Below are 11,364 nucleotides of genomic sequence, written 5' to 3'. Positions count from 1 at the left end.
TATCATCTCGTCGGACAGGTGAGGAATATGGCGTTTTGTTTTCTTGTACAGGGGATATGGGCATCGGTGGATTATCATCTCGTCGGGCAGGTGAGGAATATGGCGTTTTGTTTTCTTGTACAGGGGACATGGGCATCGGTGGATTATCATCTCGTCGGACAGGCGAGTATAAGTTTGCTTTTTCATTTTTTAAATTAAATGGGTAAAATAGGGGGAATGTTTATTTCAAGTAAAGGATTTTCTTCTTGCTATGCTTTTTTTTTTATTAACAATATGACTATGGGGTTAGTAATGGGGGACCCCAATGGTATTACCCCACTTGCCACCGCACCATGGCAAGTGGGAATAGCGGAGGCTAAGGGCCTGAATTGGTGCATCTTATGGGTGGGGTGGCTGAGAGCTGATGTTGTTAGTCTGGGAGGGGGCCAATATGCATGGCCCATTCCTAGCCTATTAATTCCAACTTGCAGCTGTCTGCCTAGCCCTTGCTGGTTATTTTTTTTTTTTTTTTGCGGGGAGGGGGGGGGGGGGGGTGGTGGGGAGGGGGGTTCCCCCATTTTAATAACCAGTAAAGTATACAGCTGTGAGCTGATATTAATAGTCTGGGAAGCTCCTTGTTCCTTATTCCCTGGCTATAAACATCTGCCCCCAGCTGTCTGCTTTCCCTTATCTGGTTATTAAAATTTCAGGGGTCCTCACGACAAGTTAGTGATTTAGTAACTAAATTCATGAAAATTAAACTACATAGGCACTGCACTAATTATATTATAACTAGATTGTGGCCCGATTCTAACGCATCGGGTATTCTAGAATATGCATGTCCCCGTAGTATATGGACAATGATGATTCCAGAATTCGCGGCAGATTGTGCCCGTCGCTGATTGGTCAAGGCAACCTTCATGACATCATCGTCGCCATGGCAACCATTATGACATCTACGTCGATACTGTGCCCGTCGCTGAATCAGAAACGTGTGATGTCTACGTCCTTTATGACATCATCGTCGCTGTGCCCGTTGCTGATTGGTCGAGGCCTGGCGGCCTCGACCAATCAGAGACGCGGGATGTCTACGTCCTTTATGACATCATCGTCGCTGTGCCCGTCGCTGATTGGTCGAGGCCGCCAGGCCTCGACCAATCAGAGACGCGGGATTTCTACGTTGATGCTGTGCCGGTCTCTGATTGGTCGAGGCCTGGCGGCCTCGACCAATCAGAGAGCCGGGATTTCCAGGACAGACAGACAGACAGACAGACGGAAAAACCCTTAGACAATTATATATATATATATATGACATCTTTTTATCTATTCAATGTATATATCTATTCTATTCAGTGAGCTTGCTGTACTCGGCAGATGAAATGTCGAGTTTTCTAGGTCACGTGTGTGTGTAAATCGGACGCCACTCACATGGTCCGGTCCGAGTGCTAAGCGAGTTTTTTCTCGCACCCACTGACTTGTCGAGTCTCGTCCAATATAGGCGGCCACGCGCAGCATGCTGCCATTTTTTACTCAGTGTGATCTGAGCTGAGACAAAATATCACAGATGAGCTGTGACTCAGATTAACATCAGGCAGAGTGCAAGCCGATATTTTATAGGATTACACTCATCCGTTTTTCACGCAGATGAGTATGAGCCCTAATACTGATTAAGGGAGAATCCTCTACTGCCACTGTTTAGGGGGCACTCTCTGCCTGACGCTGTTTAGGGGGCACTCTCTGTGTGACGCTGTTTAGGGGAACAATCTCTGCCTGACACTGAGTAGAGGGCACTCTCTGTCTGACACGGTTTAGGGGGCAATCTCTGCCTGACACTGTTTAGGGGGCACTCTCTGCCTGACACTGATTAGGGGGCACTCTCTGTCTGACACGGTTTAGGGGGCAATCTCTGCCTGACACTGTTTAGGGGGCACTCTCTGCCTGACACTGATTAGGGGGCACTCTCTGCCTGACACTGATTAGGGGGCACTCTCTGCCTGGCACTGATTAGGGGGCACTCTCTGTCTGACACGGTTTAGGGGGCAATCTCTGCCTGACACTGTTTAGGGGGCACTCTCTGCCTGACACTGATTAGGGGGCACTCTCTGTCTGACACGGTTTAGGGGGCAATCTCTGCCTGACACTGTTTAGGGGGCACTCTCTGCCTGACACTGATTAGGGGGCACTCTCTGTCTGACACGGTTTAGGGGGCAATCTCTGCCTGACACTGTTTAGGGGGCACTCTCTGCCTGACACTGATTAGGGGGCACTCTCTGCCTGACACTGATTAGGGGGCACTCTCTGCCTGGCACTGATTAGGGGGCACTCTCTGCCTGACACTGATTAGGGGGCACTCTCTGCCTGACACTGATTAGGGGGCACTCTCTGCCTGACACTGATTAGGGGGCACTCTCTGCCTGACACTGATTAGGGGGCACTCTCTGCCTGACACTGTTTAGGGGGCACTCTCTGCCTGACACTGATTAGGGGGCACTCTCTGCCTGACGCTGATTAGGGGGCACTCTCTGCCTGACGCTGATTAGGGGGCACTCTCTGCCTGACGCTGATTAGGGGAACAATCTCTGCCTGACACTGATTAGGGGAGCACTCTCTGCCTGACACTGATTAGGGGGCACTCTCTGCCTGACACTGATTAGGGGGCACTCTCTGCCTGACACTGATTAGGGGGCACTCTCTGCCTGACACTGATTAGGGGGCACTCTCTGCCTGACACTGATTAGGGGGCACTCTCTGCCTGACACTGATTAGGGGGCACTCTCTGCCTGACACTGATTAGGGGGCACTCTCTGCCTGACGCTGATTAGGGGGCACTCTCTGCCTGACGCTGATTAGGGGGCACTCTCTGCCTGACGCTGATTAGGGGAACAATCTCTGCCTGACACTGATTAGGGGAGCACTCTCTGCCTGACGCTGATTAGGGGGCACTCTCTGCCTGACACTGATTAGGGGAACAATCTCTGCCTGACACTGATTAGGGGAGCACTCTCTGCCTGACACTGATTAGGGGGCAGTCTCTGTCTGACACTGATTAGCGGAGCACTCTCTGCCTGACACTGATTAGCGGAGCACTCTCTGCGTGACACTGATTAGGGGGCACTCTCTGTCTGACACTGTTTAGGGGGCAGTCTCTGTCTGACACTGATTAGGGGGCACTCTCTGCCTGACACTGATTAGGGGGCACTCTCTGCCTGACACTGATTAGGGGGGCACTCTCTGCCTGACACTGATTAGGGGGCACTCTCTGCCTGACACTGATTAGGGGAGCACTCTCTGCGTGACACTGATTAGGGGGCACTCTCTGTCTGACACTGTTTAGGGGGCAGTCTCTGTCTGACACTGTTTAGGGGGCAGTCTCTGTCTGACACTGTTTAGGGGGGCACTCTCTGCCTGACACTGATTAGGGGGCAATCTCTGTCTGACACTGATTAGGGGGCAGTCTCTGCCTGACACTGATTAGGGGGGCACTCTCTGCCTGACACTGATTAGGGGGCAATCTCTGTCTGACACTGATTAGGGGGCAATCTCTGCCTGACACTGATTAGGGGGCACTCTCTGCCTGACACTGATTAGGGGGCACTCTCTGTCTGACACTGTTTAGGGGGCAGTCTCTGCCTGACACTGATTAGGGGGCACTCTCTGCCTGACACTGATTAGGGGGCACTCTCTGTCTGACACTGATTAGGGGGGCACTCTCTGCCTGACACTGATTAGGGGGCACTCTCTGCCTGACACTGATTAGGGGGCACTCTCTGCCTGACACTGATTAGGGGGCACTCTCTGCCTGACACTGATTAGGGGGCAATCTCTGCCTGACACTGATTAGGGGGCACTCTCTGCCTGACACTGATTAGGGGGCACTCTCTGCCTGACACTGATTAGGGGGCACTCTCTGCCTGACACTGATTAGGGGGCACTCTCTGCCTGACACTGATTAGGGGGCAATCTCTGCCTGACACTGATTAGGGGGCAATCTCTGCCTGACACTGATTAGGGGGCAATCTCTGCCTGACACTGTTTAGGGGGCACTCTCTGCCTGACACTGATTAGGGGGCAATCTCTGCCTGACACTGTTTAGGGGGCACTCTCTGCCTGACACTGATTAGGGGGCAATCTCTGCCTGACGCTGATTAGGGGGCAATCTCTGCCTGATGCTGATTAGGGGGAAATCTCTGCCTGACGCTGATTAGGGGGCACTCTCTGCCTGACGCTGATTAGGGGGCACTCTCTGCCTGACACTGATTAGGGGAGCACTCTCTGCCTGACACTGATTAGGGGGCACTCTCTGCCTGACACTGATTAGGGGGCACTCTCTGCCTGACACTGATTAGGGGCCAATCTCTGCCTGACACTGATTAGGGGGCAATCTCTGCCTGACACTGATTAGGGGGCAATCTCTGTCTGACGCTGTTTAGGGGGCACTCTCTGCCTGACGCTGATTAGGGGGCACTCTCTGTCTGACGCTGATTAGGGGAACACTCTCTGCCTGACACTGATTAGGGGGCAATCTCTGCCTGACACTGATTAGGGGGCACTCTCTGCCTGACACTGATTAGGGGAGCACTCTCTGCCTGACACTGATTAGGGGGCACTCTCTGCCTGACACTGATTAGGGGGCACTCTCTGCCTGACACTGATTAGGGGGCACTCTCTGCCTGACACTGATTAGGGGGCACTCTCTGCCTGACACCGATTAGGGGGCAATCTCTGCCTGACACCGATTAGGGGGCACTCTCTGCCTGACACCGATTAGGGGAGCACTCTCTGCCTGACACTGATTAGGGGGCACTCTCTGCCTGACACTGATTAGGGGGCACTCTCTGCCTGACACTGATTAGGGGGCACTCTCTGCCTGACACTGATTAGGGGGCACTCTCTGCCTGACACTGATTAGGGGGCACTCTCTGCCTGACGCTGATTAGGGGGCACTCTCTGCCTGACACTGATTAGGGGGCACTCTCTACCTGACACTGATTAGGGGGCACTCTCTGCCTGACACTGATTAGGGGGCACTCTCTGCCTGACACTGATTAGGGGGCACTCTCTGTCTGACACTGTTTAGGGGGCACTCTCTGCCTGACACTGTTTAGGGGGCAATCTCTGCCTGACACTGATTAGGGGGCACTCTCTGCCTGACACTGATTAGGGGGCACTGTCTGACACTGATTAGGGGAACACTGACACTGATTACGGGGTGCTCTGTCTGACACTGATTAGGGGGCACTCTCTGCCTGACACTGATTAGGGGGCACTCTCTGTCTGACACTGTTTAGGGGGCACTCTCTGCCTGACACTGTTTAGGGGGCAATCTCTGCCTGACACTGATTAGGGGGCACTCTCTGCCTGACACTGATTAGGGGGCACTGTCTGACACTGATTACGGGGTGCTCTGTCTGACACTGATTAGGGGGCGCTCTCTGTCTGACACTGATTAGGGGGCACTGTCTGACACTGATTAGGGGGCACTCTCTGTCTGACACTGATTAGGGGAACACTGTTTGACACTGATTAGGGGGCAATCTCTGCCTGACACTGATTAGGGGGCACTCTCTGCCTGACACTGATTAGGGGGCACTCTCTGCCTGACACTGATTAGGGGGCACTCTCTGCCTGACACTGATTAGGGGGCCCTCTCTGCCTGACACTGATTAGGGGGCCCTCTCTGCCTGACACTGATTAGGGGGCACTCTCTGCCTGACACTGATTAGGGGGCACTCTCTGCCTGACACTGATTAGGGGGCACTGTCTGACACTGATTAGGGGAACACTGACACTGATTACGGGGTGCTCTGTCTGACACTGATTAGGGGGCACTCTCTGTCTGACACTGAATAGGGGAACACTGTTTGACACTGATTAGGGGGCACTCTCTGCCTGACACTGATTAGGGGGCACTCTCTGTCTGACACTGATTAGGGGAACAGTGACACTGATTAGGGGAACACTGACACTGATTAGGGGGCACGCTCTGCCTAAGGCCGGGGTCACATTTGTGAGTGCAATGTGAGAAACTCGCACGAGTCTCTCGCCTCAGTACCCGGCACTGCCGCCAGCGGTTTGGACCATAGAAATTCATGCAGCCGCACGCTCCGGTCCAAAGTATTGAGGCGAGGGACTCGTGCAAGTTTCTCGTATTGCACTCGCCAGTGTGACCCCGGCCGTAGACTGAGAGAAATCCATTTCTGAGGGCAGCCCATGTCTGTCACTGATTACCTAGAGGGAACCTGTCACCTCCTTTCTCGTACATAAGCCGCGGCCATCAGGGGCTTCTCTACAGCGTTCTGTAATCACACCGATTACGGCGCTCTCTTTGGCACTCTAGAGGGCGCTCTCTGGACGACACCGTCCCGTTTATATACAGGTTGGCAGGGACGAAACAAGTTTTCACTTTTTATATCGTTTATGACAGGGAAAGATACCCAGGCTGTCCCTCACTGAGCCCGTGTAGGAAAACGCCACATAACAGCGCCCTGTGTGCACCGCGCCCTGCGGTAGACTATGGCCGCCTCTGTCACTCGCTCACCTTACCGCGCTGCTGTGCACTTAGACTTCCACAGTTCCTCGCACACGTGACCAGCAGCGCACAGCCAATCAGCGCCCACCACCCGCACTCTCAGCAAATTAACAGCCGCGTTCTACCTTGGCGCGCTCTGTCAGTAACCAATCAGGATCGCTGTGAGCCCAGACGCTCGCAGTCGCTATGCTCGCTGGTTGTGCTCACTTGTTGTTGTCGGGTCAGGTTGGTAGAGGAGGAGGAGCTGGATGACACAGACCGCGGTGACCTGCGGATCACCTGATTGTCGTCAGACTACAACTCCCAGCGTGACCTGAAAGTTGCAGGAAAACCAGCAGTGCAGGTGTCCTTGGTTATGGATGTTTGACGCTCTGGATTATCTGCAGTTTTGGGTGTAATAGTAGCTACCTGTACTGTACATGTAATGTCAGGCTCTGGAACACTCCACATGGCACAAGACGCTGCCACATGAGATAAATGTTCTAGAACTTTCTTGCACACATTTCATTTCCTCTCCATTTTGTGTGACTGCTGCCAGTGAATGGAAACGTTCCAGTTTAGGTTTAGAGGCTTATAGATTTCTCAGTTTTCTCCCACATGCCGACAACATACTGATAGTTTAGACGCCTTCATGATATCTTGCGATGCGCAGGAAAGCGGGAGGCCACGTGCAAAAAAGTGCAATACCACAATTATTTTTGAGCTCTTTTATTTACCATGTTCACTATATGGTAAACCTGACCTATCATTATGATTCCCCAGGTCAGTACGAGTGCGCAGATACCAAACATGTCGCGTGTGCGAGCCTGCATCACAGGGAGTGACAACATACTGTATGACATAACTGTCATGTGTGGGGAAGGGATTAAAACATTAAAAATAAAAAGAAAACGGTATAATTTGGTATCACCATCATTGTACTGAGCTGCAAAATTACTAGATCATTATTGCCACACAAAAAAAAACAACCTGAGCAATAACGATGAGCGAGCGTGCTCCGATAAGGTGTTATCTGAGCATGCTCGGGTGCTGACCGAGTGTCTTCTGCGTGCTCAAAAAATATATTTGAGTTCCTGTCGAGCGCCCCCAGACACAGGGCCACGAGTTCTCGGTACCGGGCCTCTCTGGTTCGGAGGCTGTCACGGTGGCTAGACCCGGTCCCCGACCCTGCTAAGGGGCGTCCAATAAAGGTGGTAAGAGTCTGTCAGGGATTCGTGACGCCACCTGTGGTGTTCGGTCAGGGTGACCGACGCTGCTGTGGGGTCCGCTGGGGCGATGGAATGGCAGCTGGATGGTATACCTTCCCACAGGTGAAGTATGTCCCCAGGGCTTCCCAGTAAGGTGGATGGTGATGGTGTGAGGTGCAGTCAATAACGAGGACACAAGGTTGCAGTCTCTTTACTGAAGACTTCAGGATCCTCAATCCAGAGCACGCTTAACAGGGCTATCTGAGACCGGCCGGTCCGATGGGCACATCCAGAGTTCCCTTTGCAGGTGGAAATCAGTGCCTACCACTAGCGCCTGTGTGTTGTAGTCCTACCCTGCTGAGCATTCGGAATAGTCCTCACAACTTCTGTTCTCGTTCGTTCTTTCTTTCTAATTCTCACTCTCTTGTTCCAGATGTTACTAGTTTCTCGTCCCCCAGGTTTGTTATGGCTAGGACGCACCCGTATGACGGGAAGGCTCGGAGCTCTTCCGGGACCCTAGAGACGCCCCTCTCCACGCGTTGCCCCCTATGTCTTCGTAGGAAATTTAAGGTAGACAGCCAACCTATAATTAACTGTCCTGCGGAGTTCGAAGTAAGGCCTAGAGTCAGTTACTTCCTCGGTGTTCCGGTCACCGGCTACGCGCCTCAGTAGGATGTTGCCTCGGTCTCACGGCACGACTCCTACTGGTTCTCATTTGTGCTTGATCTAGTTTCTCACTGTTCCACAATATCCTTCCCTTCGTGTCTCTCTCTTAGGATACCGCCGCGGGGTGTGCAGGCGCGGTTCCATAACGTTCTGCTCTGTTCGCTAGGTACCTGCCAGGTTCCCACGCCCGACAGGGACCCCCCTGTGTCTTCTCCCTGCAACACCCCCTGCCACGGGATGTTGCCTGAATCCAACCCAGTCAGCTTCTGACTAACTTCTTATCCAACCCCTAGTTTTACCAGTGTGAGGAGTGGCCCAATAAATAAAGCCTTTTTCTCCCCCTAGTGGCCGGAGTGTGAAGTGTAATGTGTGCTGGTGATACCTGGTCAGTAGAATTCCTTCAGTGCCATCAGATGTACCATCACTCCCCTTAGCGGCAGAGTGTCATACTGCAACGACCAGATGTCTGGGGCGCTGCACCTGCATGTGTTGCAAATGTAGAAAGCCCCAAGACATGCAGCCGCGGGGACTCGAACATATATTTCCAGCATGCCGAAGTCACTCAGTCAGCACCCGAGCATGCTCAGATAACACCTTATCCGAGCATGCTCGCTCATCACTACTGAGCAACAATGGCAGAATTGTAGGGGTTTTTTTTCGCCATTTTGCTGCATTTGGAATGCTTTCCTGTTTTTTTCAGCATATTATATGGTAATCCCTAAGTGCAACTCATTTAAAAAAAATAAAAGGAAGCCCCCTCTTGGCTATTCCGATGGAAAAACAATAAGAGAGTGGAAGAAGAGAGGGGGAAAAAAACTAAAGCAAAACCAAAAATCTACCACAGTGGGAAGGGTTAATAACTGTTAAAGGGTTTATCTAATCACGAAAAAACGACCCCCGATGCAGGTCCCAACATATCACAGGGCGGCCATTCGGATAAACAGCTCAATGTCCTAATAGGGTGTACACCGTAGACAAAGACCAGCAGGCCGCCCCTTTAATCCTACAGAGCAGAACAGATTATCGTTCTCCGGCTGATGTAAACTACATTTTTTACTGTAAACATTTCTCTGGTTCGGCGCCCAGAGGCACGCCGTCATATACGCCGCACTCCTGGGAGGGAGCCGCTGGGCTGATAGGAGTCACCTGGAGGAAGAACTGTGAAGACAATGATGACATCATGGCGAGGAGGGAGTGGCGCTACCTGATATCCTTTGTATGATGGCAGCTCTGCTGAAAACTCGCATGTCGTTGTTAAAGGGATTGTCTAGGAAACCCCCTTTAAATAGGAATTCAACTGGATTCTTGTCACTGCTCTGCCGATGCTGGAACAGATTTTCTTTTTATTCTGCGCCCCTCTGTTCCAAAGTTATGTCCCCCTGAAAATATAGGTGCAAATTTCCACTTCAACCGTGTGGGCGTATACCACAAAATTCACAATGAACAACCTGCCCAATTCCAGCCTTGCTGAAGCATCCCCAGATCATCACCGATCCTCCAACAAATTTCGCAGTGGGTGCAGACACTGTGGCTTGTACGCCTCTCCAGGTCTCCGTCTAACCAATAGACGACCTGGTGTAGATCTGGGGATGCTTCAGCAAGGCTGGAATTGGGCAGGTTGTTCTTTGCGAAGGACGTATGAATCAAGCCGCATACAAGGTTATCCTGGAAAAACAGTTGATTCCTTCTGCTCAGGCAATGTTCCCCAACTCTGAGGACTGGTTTTTCCAGCAGGACATTGCGCCATGCCACACAGTTAGGTCAATCAAGGTGTGGATGAAGGACCACCACATCAAATCCCTGTCATGGCCAGCCCAATCTCCAGACCTGAACCCCATTGAAAACCCATGGAATGTAATCAAAAGGAAGATGGATAGTCACAAACCATCAAACAAAGAAGAACTGCTTAAAGGGAACCTGTCACCCCGAAAATCGCGGGTGAGGTAAGCCCACCGGCATCAGGGGCTTATCTACAGCATTCTGTAATGCTGTAGATAAGCCCCCGATGTTACCTGAAAGAGGAGAAAAAGACGTTAGACTATACTCACCCAGGGGCGTTCTCGCTGCTGGTCCGGTCGGATGGGCGTCTCTGGTCCGCTGCGGCGCCTCCCATCTTCATTCCAAGACGTCCTCTTCTGATCTTCAGCCACGGCTCCGGTGCAGGCGTACTTTGCCCTGTTGAGGGCAGAGCAAAGTACTGCAGTGCGCAGGCGCCGGGCCTCTCTGACCTTTCCGGCGCCTGCGCACTGCAGTACTTTGTTCTGCCCTCAACAGGGAAGACAAAGTACGCCTGCGCCGGTGCCGTGGCTGAAGATCAGAAGAGGACGTCTTGGAATGAAGATGGGAGGCGCCGCAGCGGACCAGAGACGCCCATCCGACCGGACTAGCAGCGGGACCGCCCCTGGGTGAGTAGAATCTAACGTCTTTTTCTCCTCTTTCAGGTAACATCGGGGGCTTATCTACAGCATTACAGAATGCTGTAGATAAGCCCCTGATGCCAGTGGGCTTACCTCACCCGCGATTTTCGGGGTGACAGGTTCCCTTTAAATGTTTGTGCCAGGAGTGGCATAAGGTCACCCAAAAGCAGTGTGAAAGACTAGTGGAAAGCATGCCAAGACGCATGAAAGCTGGGATTAATAATCATGGTTATTCCACACAATATTGATTTCTGAACTCTTCCTGGGTTAAAACAGCATTGTTGTTTCTAAATGATTATGAACTTGTTTTCTTAGCATTTTTTTAGGTCTGCAAGCAATTCTTTTTTTTTTTTTGTTATTTTGACCATTTCTCATTTTCAGAAAATAAATACAACATTTATTGCTTGGAACTTCGGAGACATGTTGTTTATAGACTAAAAGAACAATTTACATTTTACTGAAAAGTATACCTATGGAGAGAAAAATCAGACAAACTGAACATTTTGAAATGGTCTCTTAATTTTTGCCAGAGCTGTATGTGGTGCCCATAATACTGTACGGAGCACTATGTGGTGCCCATAATACT

This window comes from Ranitomeya imitator, chromosome 2 (genome assembly GCF_032444005.1).
Source record: "Ranitomeya imitator isolate aRanImi1 chromosome 2, aRanImi1.pri, whole genome shotgun sequence".
Taxonomy (NCBI): Eukaryota; Metazoa; Chordata; class Amphibia; order Anura; family Dendrobatidae; genus Ranitomeya; species Ranitomeya imitator.
Note: the sequence above shows the minus strand (reverse complement) of the source record.